The sequence below is a fragment of the Eubalaena glacialis genome, chromosome 3 (assembly GCF_028564815.1).
Source record: "Eubalaena glacialis isolate mEubGla1 chromosome 3, mEubGla1.1.hap2.+ XY, whole genome shotgun sequence".
In the NCBI taxonomy this organism is placed as follows: Eukaryota; Metazoa; Chordata; class Mammalia; order Artiodactyla; family Balaenidae; genus Eubalaena; species Eubalaena glacialis.
In genome coordinates, this window is record NC_083718.1 from 78,968,512 (window position 1) to 78,987,094 (window position 18,583).

The 18,583-nt window shown below is 39.7% G+C and overlaps 1 pseudogene; it reads right to left on the bottom strand.

The window, feature by feature from the left end:
* Positions 1-4,716: 4,716 nt before the first annotated feature.
* Positions 4,717-8,711, bottom strand: LOC133088091 (T-cell surface glycoprotein CD1b-1-like; annotated as a pseudogene).
* Positions 8,712-18,583: the final 9,872 nt, after the last annotated feature.

Genomic DNA, 18,583 nt, shown 5'->3' on the forward strand with positions numbered 1-18,583 from the left:
TAGCCACAGCAATCAGAGAAGAAAAAGAAATAAAAGGAATCCAAATCGGAAAAGAAGAAGTAAAGCTGTCACTGTTTGCAGATGACATGATACTATACATAGAGATTCCTAAAGATGCTACCAGAAAACTATTAAAGCTAACCAATGAATTTGGCAAAGTAGCAGGATACAAAATTAATGCACAGAAATATCTTGCATTCCTGTACACTAATGATGAAAAATCTGAAAGTGAAATTAAGAAAACACTCCCATTTACTATTGCAACAAAAAGAATAAAATATCTAGGAATAAACCTACCTAAAGAGACAAAAACCTGTATGGAGAAAATTATAAGACACTGATGAAAGAAATTAAAGATGGTACAAACAGATGGAGAGATACACCATGTTCTTGGATTGGAAGAATCAACATTGTGAAAATGACTGTACAACCCAATGCAATCTACAGATTCAGTGCAGTCCCTATCAAGCTACCACTGGTATTTTTCACAGAACTAGAACAAAAAATTTCACAATTTGTATGGAAACACAAAAGACCCCAAATAGCCAAAGCAATCTTGAAAAAGAAAAACGGAGCTGGAGGAATCAGGCTCCCTGACATTAGACTATACTACAAAGCTACGGTAATCAAGACAGTATGGTACTGGCCCAAAAACAGAAATACAGATCAATGGAACAGGATAGAAAGCCCAGAGATAAACCCACGTACATATGTTAATCTTATCTTTGATACAGGAGGCAAGACTATACAGTGAAGAAAAGACAGCCTCTTCAATAAGTGGTGCTGGGAAAACTGGACATCTACATGTAAAATAATGAAATTAGAACACTCCCTAACACCATACACAAAAATAAACTCAAAATGGATTAAAGATCTAAATATAAGGCCGGACACTCTCAAACTCTTAGAGGAAAACATAGGCAGAACACGCCATGACATAGATCACAGCAAGATCCTTTTTGACCCAGCTCCTTGTGAAATGGAAATAAAAACAAAAATAAACAAATGGGACCTCATGAAACTTAAAAGCTTTTGCACAGCAAAGGAAACCATAAACAAGATGAAAAGACAACCCTCAGAATGAGAGAAAATATTTGCCAATAAACCAACTGACACAAGATTAATCTCCAAAATTTACAAGCAGCTCATGCAGCCCAATAACAAAAAAACAAGCAACCCAATCCAAAAATGGGCAGAAGACCTAAATAGACATTTCTCCAAAGAAGATATACAGATTGCCAACAAACACATGAAAGAATGCTCAACATCATTAATCATTAGAGAAATGCAAATCAAAACTACAATGAGATATCATCTCACACCGGTCAGAATGGCCATGATCAAAAAATCTACAATAAATGCTGGAGGGGGTGTGGAGAAAAGCGAACCCTCTTGCACTGTTGGTGAGAATGTACTTTGATACAGCAACTATGGAGAACAGTATGGAGGTTCCTTAAAAAGCTAAAAATAGGACTACCGTATGACCCAGCAATCCCACTACTGGGCATATACCCTGAGAAAACCATAATTCAAAAAGAGTCATGCACCACAATGTTTATTGCAGCTCTGTTTACAATAGCCAGGACATGGAAGCAACTTAAGTGTCCATCAACAGATGAATGGATAAATAAGATGTGGCACATATATACAATGGAATATTACTCACCCATAAAAAGAAACGAAATTGAGTCATTTGTAGTGAGGTGGATGGACCTAGAGTCTGTCATACAGAGTGAAGTAAGTCAGAAAGAGAAAAACAAATACTGTGTGCTAACACATATATATGGAATCTAAAAAAACAAACCAAAAAAATGGTCATGAAGAACCTAGGGGCAAGACAGGAATAAAGACGCAGACCTACTAGAGAATGGACTTGAGGATAGGGGGAGGGGGAAGTTTAAGCTGGGACAAAGTGAGAGAGTGGCATGGACATATATACATTACCCAATGTAAAATAGATAGCTAGTGGGAAGCAGCCGCATAGCACAGGGAGATCAGCTCAGTGCTTTGTGACCACCTAGAGGGGTGGGATATGGAGGGTGGAAGGGAGGGAGACGCAAGAGGGAAGAGGTATGGGGATATATGTGTATGTATAACTGATTCACTTTGTTATAAAGCAGAAACTAACACACCACTGTAAAGCAATTATACTCCAATAAAGATGTTAAAATACATGAATAAATGAAAATTAATAAATAAGACAATTGACCTGCTCACATTTTTTTAATTTACCAACAGAAAAATATGTATAATTTTTAAGTACACATGAAACATTTATTCAGATGAATGCATAAAGAAATGCAGTATATCCATACAATGGAATATTATTCAGCCTTTACAAAGAAGGAAATCCTGCAATTTGCAACAACATGAATAAATCCTGGAAGACATTATGCTTAGTGAGAGAAGCTAATTACAGAAGGACAAATGTTGCATGATTTCACTTATATGAAGTATCTAAAATATTCAAATCCATAGAAGCAGAGAATCAGATGGTAGTTGCCAGGGACAGAAGAAGGGAGAAATGGGAAATTGTCTTCTAATGGATATATAAATTTTCTGTTATGCAAGATGAATAAGTTTTAGAGATCTGCTGTATAATATAGTACCCATAGTTAACAGTATGGTATTGTGCACTTTATGCTAAGAGGATAGATCTCATGTTAAGTGTTCTTACCAAACAAAAACACACACATAGCAACACAGGAACTATTTGGAGGTGAAGGATATATTTAGTACCCTGGTTGTGGTGATGGTATCATGGATGCATGGATGCATGTCCAAACTCATCAAGATGTCTACTTTAAATTTGTGCTGTTTTTTGTACATCAGTTATACCTCAATAATGCTAAAAAGATGACAAGTCCCTTAGAGGACATTTGGAAATGTCTGAAGATATTGATATATTGGTTATTACAACTGGGGAGGTGTTACTGGCATCTAGTGAGTAGAAGTCAGTGATGTTGCTAAAAATCCTACAATGCAGTGGACAACACTCCATAACAAAGATTTATCCAGCCCAAATTGTCAATACTGCAAAACTTGAGAAATTTTTAGATGAGGGGTTCTTAAAATTAAATGTGCATCCAAATAACCTAAAAGGCTTATTAAAACACAGCATTCTAGTTCCCATTCCAGGATTTCCTGATTCAATAGGTCTAGAGTAGGGCCTGAAAATGTCTTTGTGTAACAAGCTCACAGGTACTACTGCTGCTGCTGATTCATAGTCCACACTCCAAGAAACATATTAATCAGGGCCCTGGCCTGTAGCTGAGGGTGCAGTGAAGCATAGAAAAGCATGCCTACCCTGTAAGATGAGTTGGAGTTTAATGCATCCTGGAGAAATAACCAGCTGTGCCAATGCAGAGGAGAAAAAATTATGTTTTCAGTCATTTCCTACGCTGCCCAAATCCTAAAGTCAATATTGTCCTAAAATGTCCAGGTGGCAGAACGGCTTCCAGTACCACTGGCTTCTCCAAAACTTCTGCTTACTCTGACTTCCCTTTCTAAGTCCAACAAAAAATATACTCAAATTCTCACCCTCTGATGTTTTAACTAAAATGAGTTTGGATTTTTTAAAATGGAGTTTCTATAAAACTATGGAATAAGCAAAAGAATGAATAAGTGTAAATGAAAGTCAAAGATATAACTGAATTGATAAAGCACAGATATCAAAGATTCTGAGAGCAAGAACAGCCCTCTTGACTCATTTGCTTGAATATTTAACAACCCACCTGCACTATTACCCCTCACCCATCTTGCCTTTCATTCATTCTCACTGAAATATGAGGAACAAGATCCTTTATGGATGAGTTTTTATAGGTAAACTATAGTTACAGTATGGGCACAAATGGTTTTCTCCAGAGGAGTTCAGGGCAGAAACAAGGAGAGCATGATATTTTTTTCTATGTGAGAATATTTTAGTAAGAGGAAAATCTAGTATATCGAAAGAGGAAAAAAGAAGGAAGGAGATGATTTTGGAAAAAAGACCACTAATGTGGCAGTTATATCAACTCACATTATTTTACTAAACAACTACATATGCAAGTAAGAGATCTTGCCTGGGATCCACCTAGAGTTAGCCCTTCTCTCAAGGACTTATAAGTAGAAGGAAACGAAAAACAAAAAGAACTGCAATGTTGTGGGTACAGAATAAAGTGGACCTCAGCATAACACCAGTCGAGGGAGGGTTACTTCCACTGTAGCACTATGGAAGGCTTCCTGGAGAAAGAAGCTGCTCAGCTGATGCTCACGGTTAGAAAATCATTCCAGCAGAGACAGAGAAATTATGTTAAAAATACTCAGCATCTCTGCAGATACAATTATCTCAACATAATTATAGTTAGCTCACTTTGACAAATGATATTTCAGTAGAAGGAGAAAAAGAAGTTTCAAAGTAAGAAGCCAAAATAATGTCACTGTTAAGTCATGTACATCATTTCATTTATTCCGAAGTACATTCTTTCTCACGTCTCACATCCAAGAAATCTGAGCGGATCCTACTACTGATATTGTCTCATAATAAACGTATTATTTTTATTTATTTTTCCGCTAGTATATAAATTATGATTTATCTTACAACCTATAAGAACTATGATTTGATCAAATCTGAGGATTATTTGATGGAAGATGATGAAATTGACTCCTGGGCTGACAGCTTGAGCTTCTGGGCTCCTGGATACTTATTCCAAAAGGAAAAGGAGACATGGTGAGGGCTCACAAGATAGTCTGATATGACCTGTTAAGACACAAGCGGTCAGACAGAGAAGGACAAATATCATATGATATCACTTATGTGTGGAATCTAAATAAATGGTACAAATAAATTATTTACAAAACAGAAATAGAGTTACAGATGTAGACAACAATCTTATGGTTACTAGGGGGAAAGGGAGGGAGGGAGGGATAAATTGGGAGACTGAGATTGACATATACACACTATTATATATAAAATAAGGACCTACTATATACCACAGGGAATTCTACGCAATATTCTGTAATGACCTACATGGGAAAAGGATCAAAAAAAGAGTGGATATATATATATATATATGACAGATTCACTTTACTGTACAGCAGAAAGTAAAACAACATTGTAAATCAACTGTACTCCAATAAAAATTTTAAAAAAGAACATGAGCAAAAAAGCATCACTCTACATAAGAGATATTTGTACACCCATGTCCGTAGCAGCATTATTCACAATAGCCAAAAGGTGGAATCAACCCAAGTTCCCATTGGCAGATGAATGGATAAACAAAATGTGTTATACAGTCTTAAAAAGGAAAGAAATTCTAATACATACCACCACATGAATGAATTATAAGGACATTATGTTAAGTGGAATAACCAGTCACAAAAAGACAAATAGTGATGATTCCACTTATATGAGGTAACTAGACTAGTGAGATTCATATAGACAGAAAGTAGCATGGTGGTTGCCAGGACCTGGGGGAGCAAGGAATGGGGAATGTGGTCTAACAAGTATACAGTTTCAGTTTTTCAAGATGAAAAGAGTTCTAGAGATTGGTTCACAAAATGTGAATGTACTTACTACTACTAAACTGTACGTTTAAAAATGGCTAACATGGTTAAGTTTTATGTCATGTATATATTACAACAATTTTTTAAAAATAGATTTACATAAGATGTGAGTTGGGAAGAAAGGGGAAAGGTTCTGGTGGAAACATTGAGGCTAAAGGGATGTAATATAAAATTAATGGAAAGAGTGAGAGGATGGACAAAAAAGAAAGATTAAAAAGGAAAACTCACCAGTGCCTCAAAAACCATAATGCAAGACATAACAAAAGGACCAAGGAGGGCACTAATATTGCCAAAAATATCAAGCTGAGGGAAGGGAGGTGTTCTGACAATTGAGAGAAAACACAGGGATGTCATTTCAAACACATTCTCTAGTTCTCCTGGCTTTGTTACCCACCTGAGTGTCAGCACCACCATTACCTGCTCCTGATGCATGGGCATCTGTGATTCTCTCTCTCATATTCCCGGGCATGATCTATTCACAGCCACCCTTTGTCTCTCCTTCTTGCCCCATCCCACCCAGTCTATAGGTCGTTCATTCTTACCTCTTCTATACCTTAGATCATCTATTTTCATTCCTCTTGGAACTGTAGTCCCAGAAATAAATCTCAATCTTCCCCTCTCCTTCCCTCCCTCCCTCCCTATCTCATCCATCAAATCCCTCCCCTTCCAGAGTCCTCCCTCTGTGCTTGAGGACCATCTCTTCCCATTCCCAGCTGGGACCCATGCCTTACTCACCCCAGTAGACAATGATGTCCTGGTCTCCTAGACTGCTGTGCTTCACTCGGCAATTCAGGCCAGTCACCTCCCCAGCTGTCACATCAAGGATTACTTGGAGATACCAAGTCCCATCAGCATTGGGCACAATATCTCCTTGCTGAGTGCCAGACTGCTCCTGCTCGCCCCTCATCCACATCACCCACACGGGTTTTGGGTAGAATCCTGAGACATGGCACACCAACAGCACATGGCCAGGCCCAGGACTGGGGTCACTGGACAGCCAGGCCTCAGGCTTCACTGGGGCAGGAAGGGGTAGGAAGTGTGTCAGGTTATGACTCTAATCTAGAGGATAGGAACTCAGAAACTCACAAGTTTGGACAGTGACCTCTTCCACTCCTTTGGAAACCAAATAATTTATTGATTAAGCCCCTCCCTTAGATACCTCCTACTCTTGAATTTAAAGAAGGTGGTGGGAAGTGAAATAGAAAAGTCCTGGGGAGAGAATAGGACTAACCTTGCCTCTGCAGTTCCACCTTCCCTGCATCGAGGACACCCAGGAGATATCGAAGGCAGGTTTCTGAGAGGAGCATCACTATGGTACCCCAGATCAATGGTACTGAGTAATGAATGCGCAAAACCACTGCGCCTTGCTGCTGCCCGCTGGTGCAGGCACACATGAATGATTCTTTATTTTCATGAAATGCAGTCCTCCTAAAGCTCCCTTCAAGAATCTTCCTATGGGCTTCTCAGAAATGCAGCTCACAGCCTGTTATGCCCTGGATCACAAAGGGGTCTAGATACAAGAAAAACAGAGACAAAGTTATTAAAAAGCAAGCAAGAAAGAAAGGGATGAGGGGGCTTCCCTGGTGGCACAGTGGTTAAGAATCTGCCTGCCAATGCAGGGGACACGGGTTCGAGCCCTGGTCCGGGAAGATCCCACATGCCGCAGAGCAACTAATCCAGTGCGCCACAACTACTGAGCCTGTGCTCTAGAGCCCGTGAGCCACAACTACTGAGCCCATGTGTCACAACTACTGAAACCTGCATGCCTAAAGCCCATGCTCCACAACAAGAGAAGCCACCACAGTGAGAAGCCCAGGCACCAGCAACGAAGAGTAGCGCCCACTCTCTGCAACTAGAGAAAGCCAGCACTCAGCAATGAAGACCCAACACAGCCAAAAATAAAAATATATAAATACATAAATAAATAAATTTATATTTTAAAATATTGTTTAAAAAGAAAAGGATGAAGAAAGGACGTGGGGCTTTGGATTTGGGGGGTGGGAAAAAGGTCTGAGATGTGAGATGACTCAAAAATCAATTGCAGTATTCAGAGCCTTTTCAGAAAGAAGAGCATTGGGGAGAGGTATGCACGTCATAAATGGTGGAGATGGTCTGTTGTAAGGCTGTAGGGTGGGCATGAGGGGAGAAGGAGAGCAGCATGTGATGGAATCAGGAGTGCAGCATTCCAGGGTGAAGGGGAGAGTTACATTGAGAGAAGGGATCAGGCAGGAGATGCTTGAGGAGACGGATTGGAGGAGGAGGAAGTCACACTTCAGTTCACTCAGACACAGAGTGGAGAAGTGAGGGCTTTGTCCTTGGGGTTAGAGAGAAGCCAGTTATGCACAAACAAACCAGGAGATGGTTACAAAGGGGGACCTTCATTTATCACACAAGAGTGCAAGAAACAGGAAGAAGCTGGGATACTTGTGGAGGTGTGGAGTCAGAGTTGGAGACTACTCTGGAGAAGTGTGTGCATGCAGTTGGGTAAAGTGGGAGGATGGGACCAAGATCCAAGAGAGTAATAGCCTTAACAAGGAGAGAGAAAAACCATTGAGAATCTCCCCGGAGCAGAGGACTGAACTCACATTCAATCTGGAATTTACTGGCATAGTCCTGCACTTCCTGAGTGAAGCCGATGAAGTAGGCTCGGAATAGGTCCACCAGCTCAATCACCTCCTCATCACTGAAGTTGCCCTTGGACCAGGGCTTCAGGAAAATGGCAGTGTCCGAGTCACTGTCCCAGCCATGAATCTGAAAATCATCCAGCCAGCCTGAGCCTTGATTTTGTGCCCAGGTGCTGTTGGCAAAGGTCAAAATCTGGATAACATGGTAAGAGGTTGGCCCCTGGAAGGCTGTGGGTGGTGGAAGCATAAGAAGAGTGAGGAGAAAGAGAGAATCAGGATGAAATGATAAAGAACCCAGAGTCTGAACAACAACACAGAGCCTAAAACATTTGCCTGCCCCAAGGCTTCTAGCTCCATCCCCAACCTCCAGAATGGGGGGAGAGGGCTAGAGAAAGGAGGGCCCTGACCCTTAGTGATAGGTGCAGCATGCTTTCATCCAGACCCCCTGCACCTGTTCTGGGAGCTGCCAGAGTTACTCTTACCATCCTCATTGTCACCACCTGGGACGACAACTGCTAGCAATAGAAGTGGCAGAAGCAGCATTTCATTGGGAAGTAGAACTTCTGACTCTCAGAGCTGGTGTTTGATCTCTAATTTCAGCAAACCTTCTTCTCAATACTCTATAATGATTCTTCTCTCTTCCAACTGACAAATCTCTTCCTCACCCACACTGCACGTCACAGAAATACTGTGTCTTCCACAGCTCTGTGCTCCCACTCTGCCTCTCATTTCCGCTCCAGCCCTTGACTTGTAGATTTTTTTTAATGTCTCTGGCTTCCAGCTGTTCTCCTTGACCTCAGCTTCCTTCATATTTATTACCTTGGAAAAGCTCCCGTGTGATATTAAAAGGTTATTTCACCTCCCCAATCCTTTATTTCCACATCTGTTAAATAAGAGGGTAATAGTAAACAATTGCTCTGCTTCCGGTCTCTTTTAATCTAGAAGAATTCCTTTGGTTTATACATCCACCTCGACCTTCCTCTTCAATGCCCCTTTCCTCTGGCACTTTGTCATGACCTCTTCCCAACGTTCTCAATGGCCCCTCTTTCTTATCTCATCCCTCTTACCTGGTCTCTCTAACCCACATTATGGTTTCTGAGTGTGGGTGTGTGTTGACAATCATTTACATGCATGCAAAGCATTTAAATCACTGCTTTAGTGTATTTGGTTCTGGGAACCAAATGCCAGAATTAAATATGACAAATACTGCAGTTTATATTCCGACAAAAGTTCTCTCATACCATAGCAATTTTTGAGGTTGAAAATTACATTCTACTCAAACTGAGCAGGACACTGTGATACCCTCCTGAGCACAAAGTCCTTTTCATCCCATGTTTCTTGTTTGTAGAAAATAGGCTTCATTCAGCCTCCTTTACCTTCCCAGAGTTCCAAAAGGCAGATTCAAACCGTTGCTAATCAGGGAAGGGAGGGAATGCAGAAAAAGGAGGAGCAGCCAAGAAACAATAGAGCAGCCCTGGGGAAGTGTCCTGGTTACACCTCAAAGAATATACATAACAATATCTTTGACTTCTTCTGCAGGAAATAAGGCCACCACCCCAGGTGGAGGATGGCAACTTCAGGTTGAGTACAAGATTCTTGGAACACCGCCCTGCTACCTCACAACCAAACAGAAGAAAGTCACACACCCTGCAGCCCTCCCCCCAGATTTTGCCTATAAAACTTTTGCTCAACCAAAGTTTGCCCATTTTTGGCAGGCCAGTCAACCCCTAATGCTTCAGGGCTCTGATCGGAAACCTAGGTCCAGACCAGAGAAATGATGGCAAGTAGGCATGGTTTGCTATAGAAAGACAGCATGGATATTCAGAAACAAGGAAGGGATCTTCTTGTTGATGTAAAAAACAGGGTAAATGGTATGAAGAGAGGAAGGAATCTTACTGTTTGGGTTGCTTCTGGACCCACATTGAGTTTAAATGATGGAAGTTTACTGAATAGCTAGATCACTTCCAAATAAAATAAGATACTGAAACATTAATAACAAACATTGGTTTCCCTTTGCAGAGAAAATAAGGGACAATTGATGAATATGTTTGGTGCCACCCTGAGATATTCTCTATAAGGAAGCACATTTTGAGAAATTATTGTTGGTATTTATGTTTAGCAATCTACAGAATGCTAATATGAAAGACAGTTCATAATTGCTTACTTGCTAGTTTTCACTAGAAATTAAGGTTTTTAGAGTTGAAGATTCTAATTTAAACATGTAATTAAAGCTACTAAATAAGGGAAATATTTCAGTGTGCCAGGAAAGGCAGATTCATGTTTTCAATAAAAGAAGGTATGAGGAATGGAACTGCATTTTGTTAAAGGGAAAAAGGGCAATTTTCTCCTACAGCTGGTGGTTTCTGAATGGAAAAGAAAATAAGGGACAAAGTGATATGGATACAGAAATTTGTAGAATGTTTGTGAAAGGGAATACTGAGAAGAGCTGTGAATCTCAGGTTTCTCTAAGATTGGATTAAATTTATTTGGGTAAATGGATTTTGTTGGGAGTGGGCTATTTGGATTTGGTTTGGATTTAGTTTCTCTGTTAAGAGAACAAAGTTTTCTTGGAATGCTGCTTTTGATAACAAATTGTGTGAGTTTCTTTGCCTTTAAGTGATCTGTATTTGCTTTTGAAATCTTTTCACTTTGGTTAAGTGAATAAGTATTGTCTGCCAGATTCTAAAAGTTTGACCTCCAGCTACTTTTGAGATGCTTCAAAGTAGCCCTGAGGCATCTCAGAGAAATATTAAATTAACTATGATTACCTGGTATGTTAAATTACAGGGAAAGCATTGTCAAATGAATGATAAGCCTTCTCAGGTTATACTGTATGGATAAATGTTATTAATACAGATATTCTAAAAATTACATGAAATTCCTAAAAATCTGGTATGTCCTGATAAAATGTTACCAGTCATAATTCTGGTTATTGTAACCAAGTTTCTTTACTGATTACATCATAATCAGGTGTTTAACCATGACTTTTAAATCTTTCTGTCATTTAAAGACAGTTATTGTTGTACTCTGATGCTTTTGCCAAAGTGCTTTATCTTCAAGAAGATTCATAGGAAGGAAATTTTGACAAGTACAAGTCTCTGATAAATTTCAGATTATACCATTGAACTGGGTAAGAAATTAAAGAATCCTAATGGAAAACCTGGTGGCTTCATAAAAAATTAACAAAAGGATTAGTTACTGAGTGAACTGGTGAATATAGTTATAATGTTTATGGGTTTTTGTCTGGAATATTACTGGTTTTGATCTATGTTTTCCAGATATAGGGAAGCCCTTCCCTTCAAGCTACTATGACTTAACAGCAATTGGGTAAATTACACCTCTATGGATAGAATCGAAATGCTATTCTTTTCTCTCTGCCTGGTCTCTCCAGAAATAGGAGAGTCTTGGGTTCTGAGGAGGCTTATCAAGTGAATGGGAAAAACTATCTCCTGGCATGTGCAAGAATTTTGATATTTTGGAGACCTTTAGAAAAGAGAAGTCCACTGAGGCAGAATCTGATGGCAGGCCTTTGGCATGGATTTCCTGGCCTTGAGAGGCCTTTGTGGGAATTCAGTCTGAGACTCCTGAGGAGTTCCACCAAAGCCAGTGTGGAGGAGCCTATGTGGTCAATAGACTGGACTTATTTTGGAAACAAATTAGTCTTGATTTGGCTGTGTTTGATGGAGATGAGGGTAATTAGGGAGAAAAATAATATGTTTCAATAGATATTAAATTCTAGTTCTGTTAAAGCTATTGTGTTAAACACACTTTTGCCTTAATATTCAGGAGGACAAGAAAATTACCTAGTAGAGTTATCACAGAGTATAACTACTCATGATGTATGACACTGCTTGCTTTAAGTCTATTGCTAAAAGCACATGTACAAATGCTTGTGTGACAAATGGGTGTAATAGATAAAATATATATATACATATATATATATATATATATAGAGAGAGAGAGAGAGAGAGAGAGAGAGAGAGAGAGAGCCTCTAAAGTGTTTCCCTATTAACATACATCTGAGCTTGTTCACAATATCTGATCAGTTTTCCCCCAATGTGGATAACTAGGCAAATATAAAGGAGGCCTAGGACCCCAGCTGCTGGCTGGGGCAAGCAGCTGACTCACCCCAGCATTGAGGAATGGATATTTTGATCATCAAAGTTTTCTACTGAAAGACTTACAATCAAAAGTTAAAATGATGGAAGAATCTGCACACATTGAAGTATGGGGAAGTCATTCTGGCTTATATATGGTTTAACTTAAACTTTACTGACCAAAGTGGCCTGTTTTGTGACCTTTCAGACATGCATTGTACACCTACTTTGGCCATTGAGGATAAAAGTGCATTTGAAAGTCAAAATAGAGTAACCATGGTTCAGACATCCAAGGTAATACTAGGTGGCCATTGTGGATGTGACCTCAGATATGTTCCTGGGTTGCTGAATTTTCTGAGCTGTGTCAGACTAGGGGACACCACTAGCCATTCTCAAAGCAGTGTCTGCTGGCAGCTAGTAGCTGCAACCTTACATTTTCAAGCTTTCCTCTTGTAACAATTAAATTTTTAGACAATAAGATTCTGTAGATCAGATGTTGGCAGAAAAAAAGGAGACTGTGTAGTGGCCAATAGCTCCTATTGTGTATATGTTAATACAACATCAGAAGTTAAAACCTACTTAGATAAAAGACTGGCTATCTGGCTACAAGTCTCCCCAAGGTGCTGGGTCCAGACTAGGTTTCAGGTTTATTCTCCTGATTTCCTCAAGGAATGAGATCTGTTTTCTCTCTTAAAGTTAGTTTGAATTGGGTCTGTTGCACCAAACTGGCGGACCAAGGGATTGAGGTTTTAATCATACCAGACTCAGATCCAGGACTTGGAACTCAGGGATATTTATAATTTGGTGTCCCTTCCCCAAACTGAGGCAGGACTATGCCCCATTTCAGCAGGAAGTACCCAGAGTGGTTGTCCTCATGTTCTCTGAAAGATTTGGAGAAGGTTGAAAGACAAGGTGGGATTGAAACCAAGTTCCCCTACACCTGAGTTCCTCTGCTGAGTTTATGATTAACCTCTATACCCAATATGTTATTCCCTTTCTTATCTAACACCTGTTCTCTTCAAGATTGAGAAGTATCAAAGAAAAGGGGGATTGAAAGTGAGCAGGACCCTGGGCCTCCTGGGCATGAAAGCCTTTCTGGCCCCCATTTCTTGTTTGTAGAAATTACGTTTCATTCAGCTCCTTGACCCTCGATGAATTCCAGAAAGCAGATTCAAACAGTTGTTAATCAGGGAAAGGATAGAATTCAGAAACAAAGGAGGAGCAAGCAAGAAACAATAGGGCAGCCTTAGGAAAGTGTCCTGGTTCTGCCTCAAGGAATATACATAAAAATATCTTTAAGTTCTTCTGCAAGGCCCCCACCCCAGGTGGAGGATGTCAACTTCAGACTGAGCACAAGATTCCTGGAACACTGCCCTGTTACCTCACCACTGAACAGAAGAAAGTCACACACCCTGCACCCCAAATTTTGCCTATAAAAACTTTCCCCCCAAAACCATCAGGTAGTTTGGGGGTTTTGAGCATGAGCCACCCATTCTCCTTGCTTGGCCCTGCATAAATCTTTCTCTGCTCCAAACTCTGACATTTCAGTTTGTTTGGCCTCACTGTGCATCAGGCACACAAACTTGTGTTCTGTAACACTACTGGTATATGACCTTCTTTTCAGTAGTTCTTGACCTTTGGAGCTGCCACTACTGGCAGAGAGTTCCTAAAACATTTGGAATTTCCTAACTTTTGAAAGCAATCAAGATATCTTTTGTTAGTTAATGAAGTGACTTTGGAAACCCCCTATATAACCTAAGGGTGGGTGCTGGTTGTCAGTGGAGACAATCATGTGATTGGAGGGTTGGAACTTCCAGTCCCACCCTCTGACATCCAGGGAGGTAAGAGGGACTAGCAGTTGAATTTAACCCTATAGCCAATGATTTGGTCAATTTCCCTATGTAATGAAGTCTCCAAAAATAACCCAAAAGAATGGTGCTTGAAGAGTTTTCAGTTTGGTGAACACATTGAGGTCAGGAGAACAGCAGGCTTAGAGTGGCATGGAAGCGCCACCACCTTACCCAATTTCTTTGCATCTCATCCATCTGGCTCTTAACTATCCTTTTATAATAGGTGATCTAATAAGTAAATATTTCTCTAAATTCTGTAAGCCACTCTAGAAAATTAATCAAATCTAAGAAGGGGGTCATGGGAACCTCCAACCTATTTGTGACTGGCAAGCCTGATTGCCCCCCACAGTCTTGTAGGTCTGAACCCTTAAACTGTGCAATCTGATGCTATATCCAGGTAGATAGTGTCAGAATTGAATTGAATTATAAGACACCCAAGCTGGTCCAAAGTGTTGCTTCTTGGATGTGTGGGGAAACCCCCTCCCTCACACATTGGAACTGGGTGATCAGAGTCCTTATATCACAACAGAATAAATGCAGAGACAGTAGAAGGAAGGAGATAATAAAGAAAATGATACGATCATAGAAATAACCAACAACTCAAAACATAGTTTTTGAAAAAATTTATAAAATTGATAATCTCCTGTCAAGATCAGAGAGAGAAAACAAAAAAGAGAGAGAGAACCGATTTCTAAGATCTGGTTAAAAAAGGCAGGGTACATAATTATGAACCCTATAGACATTAACATGATAAAAAGAAGATATTATGCACAAGCCAACAGTAAATTAGAAATCTGAACAACTTGGACAAATCCTTTAAAAACATAACTTACCAAAGAGGACACAAAGAAATAGACAATTTGAAAAGAGTTATTTTTATTTATTTATTTTTTATAAATTTATTTATTTTATTTTATTTACTTTTTTTTTTTTGGCTGCATTGGGTCTTCGTTGCTGCACGCGGGCTTTTCTCTGGTTGCCGCGAGCGGGGGCTACTCTTCATTGTGGTGCACAGGCTTCTCATTGTGGTGGCTTCACTTCTTGGGAGCACGGGCTCTAGGCACGCGGACTTCAGTAGCTGTGGCACACGGGCTCAGTAGTTGTGGCTCGTGGGCTCTAGAGAGCAGGCTCAGTAGTTGTGGCGTATAGGCTTAGTTGCTCCGCGGCATGTGGGATCTTCCCGGACCAGGGCTCGTACCTGTATCTCCTGCATTGGCAGGCAGATTCGTAACCACTGTGTCACCAGGGAAGCCCCATTATTTTTATTTTTAAAAATTAACTGTGAAATTTAAAACTCCCTCACCCCCAAAAAATTCCCAACACATAAGTCTTCACTACTGAATTTTACCAAATATTTATTTAAAAAATAAATATATAACAGAAACTCTCCCAGAGAACAAAAACAGAAGAAAGATTTCTTGACTTGTTTTAGGAGGTTAAAAACCCTCAAAATACCAAAGAAATTATAAGAACTAAAACATTATAAACAAAATATTAGCAAACTGAATCCACATAATACTTTATGAACAAGACAGATAAATGGCAGAAACACAATTTTGTTTTACCATTTGAGATTCAATAAGTGTGACTCACAACATTAAAAGGAAAAAAAAATATGTAGAAGATTTTGTCATTTCATTATAAGCCCTAATGAAATTCAGTAGCCATCCATAATAATAATGATAATAAAAAACATTTAGCAACTTTGAAAGTGTTCTTAATCTAATAAAAAGTATACATGAAACACTTGCAGCAATTATCATAGCTAATATTAACTCTTGAATAATTCTTATCCAATACAAGTAAAAAGATGAGAATGCCAGATGTCAATTCTATTCAACAGTGTACTGCTGTTCATAACAAGTGCCATTGGGCAAGAAAATGCAATAAAAGAGATCATGAGGATTGAAAAGAAACAACTGGAATTTTCATACCTAGAGCTGTCATGATAGTATGCATAGAAAATCCAAAAGGACCTACAGATAAAATATTAAACTTAATAAGTTAATTTAACACAGATACTGGAAACAAGGACAAAATATTTTTTAACATATTCCTATAGATTAGCAAAAACCACACAAACACATACACATGCACACAAACTCTCATATAAAAAGAGTTGAAAAGCCCTTATATTCTGAGACTGAAGATCTGTTTTTGAAAGTCAATCATCCAGAGGTCATAGTTAAAGTCATGGGTAAATTAAGGTTTTCCAAGGTAAGGACACAGAGGAAAATCACAAGTCCAAGAAACCACCTTTGAGGGATGATGACTTGGGGGATGAAAGAGAATAAGAAGAGTAAAGAAAACAAGGAAAGGTATAATAAGAATGTGGAAAAGCTGTTACAAGACATCAGAAAGCATAGTAATATCAGAATTTTTAAGCAAGTAAATATTCTAACTCAGTTCTTCTAAAAGGAAGAATGAAATCTGTTGTGCTCATATAACTAAAATATCCAGAGGTAGGTCAGTCTCCACATGTGGTCTTTGGCTCTGTCACCATTCTGTTCTATTTGTGAACTTCATTCCTGGGCCAGCTTTACCTGTGGAACAAAATTCTATAGCAACTTGGAGCTTTGAAGGCATCATACCCCTGAGACAGAGTCCCTCCTTCCTCAACCACCAAATATAAACTATTGTTTTATTTAAGTGGGATCACCAATTATTCCAACTAAGTGCTGAGGTGAGAGGTGAAATTCTGTTCATTATCTTAGACCTTGGTTCTCATCTGGGGTCAATTTTGCCCCTGAGGGACATTTGGAAATGTCTGAAGATATATTTGGTTATTGTAACTGCGGAGGTACTACTGGCATCCAGTGAGTAGTGGCCAGGGGTGCTGCTAAAAATCCTGCAGTGCATTGAACAACCTTCCATAACAAAGAATTATGCATCCCAAAGTGTCAACAGTCCAAAGCCTGAGAGATCTTTACACAAGAGTTTCTTAAAATTAAATGTTCATCTGAATAACCTAAAAGGCTAATTAAAACACAACATTCTAGTTCCCATTCCAGGATTTTCTGATTCAGTAAGTCTAGAGTGGGGCCTGAAAATGTCTTCATCTAACAAGCTCACGGGTACTACTCCTGCTGGTGGTCCATAGTCAACACTCCAAGAAACACTCTAATCAGGATCCTGGCCTGTAGCTGAGGGAGCAGTGAAGCATAGGACAGCATGTCGGCTCTATAAGATGAGTTGGAGTTTAATGCATCCTGGAGAAATAACCAGCTGTGTTAATGCAGAGAGAAAAAAAATATGTCTTCAGTCATTTCCTACCCTGCCCAAATCCTAAAGTCCATGTTGTTCTAAAACGTCCAGGTGGGAGAACTGCTTCTAGTATCCCTGGCTTCTGAAAAATTCCGCTTGCTCTGACCTCCCTTCCTAAATCCTTCAAAAAATATACCCAGACCTTGCCTGCGCCCGCCTGGAGCCAGCGGTCCTCCACGCACCCCGCATCCAGTGAGATGCGCTGCGCACCGGCAGAGCGGACATGGGCAGAGAGATGGTGGCCAGGCTCAGACTGGGGCTGCTGCTTCTGACACTGCTCTTACCTACGCAGATTTATTCAAATCAAACAACTGTTGTAACACCTTCAAGCAACTCCTCCCAGCATACCTCAGCTGCCCCCAATCCAGCGAATGCCACCACCAAGGCAAATGACTGTGCTCTGCAGTCAACAGCCAGTCTCTTGGAGATCTCGGTCTCCCTTCCACATCTCTACTGTTAACAGACTCAGGCCAAGAAACATCTATACTTCCTCATCCTCTAAACCCAATTCAGATGGCATCCAGACATCCAGTGTGACAAGGGAAAAAAAAAAAAAAACAGGTCTTCATTGAATTAATCTGCTAGTTCCACACCTTATTTTATTGACAGAAACTGTTGAGGATCCCAAATTTGATTGGTTTGAAGAGCATGTGAAGGGTTTGACTAGATGATGAATGCTAATATTAAATCTGCTGGAGTTTCCTGTACAGGATGAAGAGAGACAACATCCAAAATTAGTTAAGAGATGTTTTCCTTAAATGTGGCTTAAGAAGTATGGACACATAAAACTCTACCTTGAAAGTGAGAATAGATTTTATCTTACTTAGAGATAAAGAATGGGATGTAGAACAGAGATTCAGTTTTCATTTGGCTCATTAAATTTATAGGGCCATAAAACAATGAGGTAAAACAGAAAGCTTCTGTGATTCTATTTATATGTACATTAGAAGGAACTTCCAGGTGCTACTGTAAATCCTCAATGTGTTGTTTCAGCAGTACTAATTTAATGCTGATGTACCCTAGAGAAAATTTTATGTTAAGCTATCACTGTTCTCTTGGGAACTGAAATCCTTCCCTTGGGGTTTGGGTTTGACATTGCCTTTGAATTTTTATATAGTCATTGATATGTACCAGGGCAATGATGGATTGGAATCTACCCCAAATCCAAGCATAATGAGTACATTTTGCTCCTATACTTATCAAC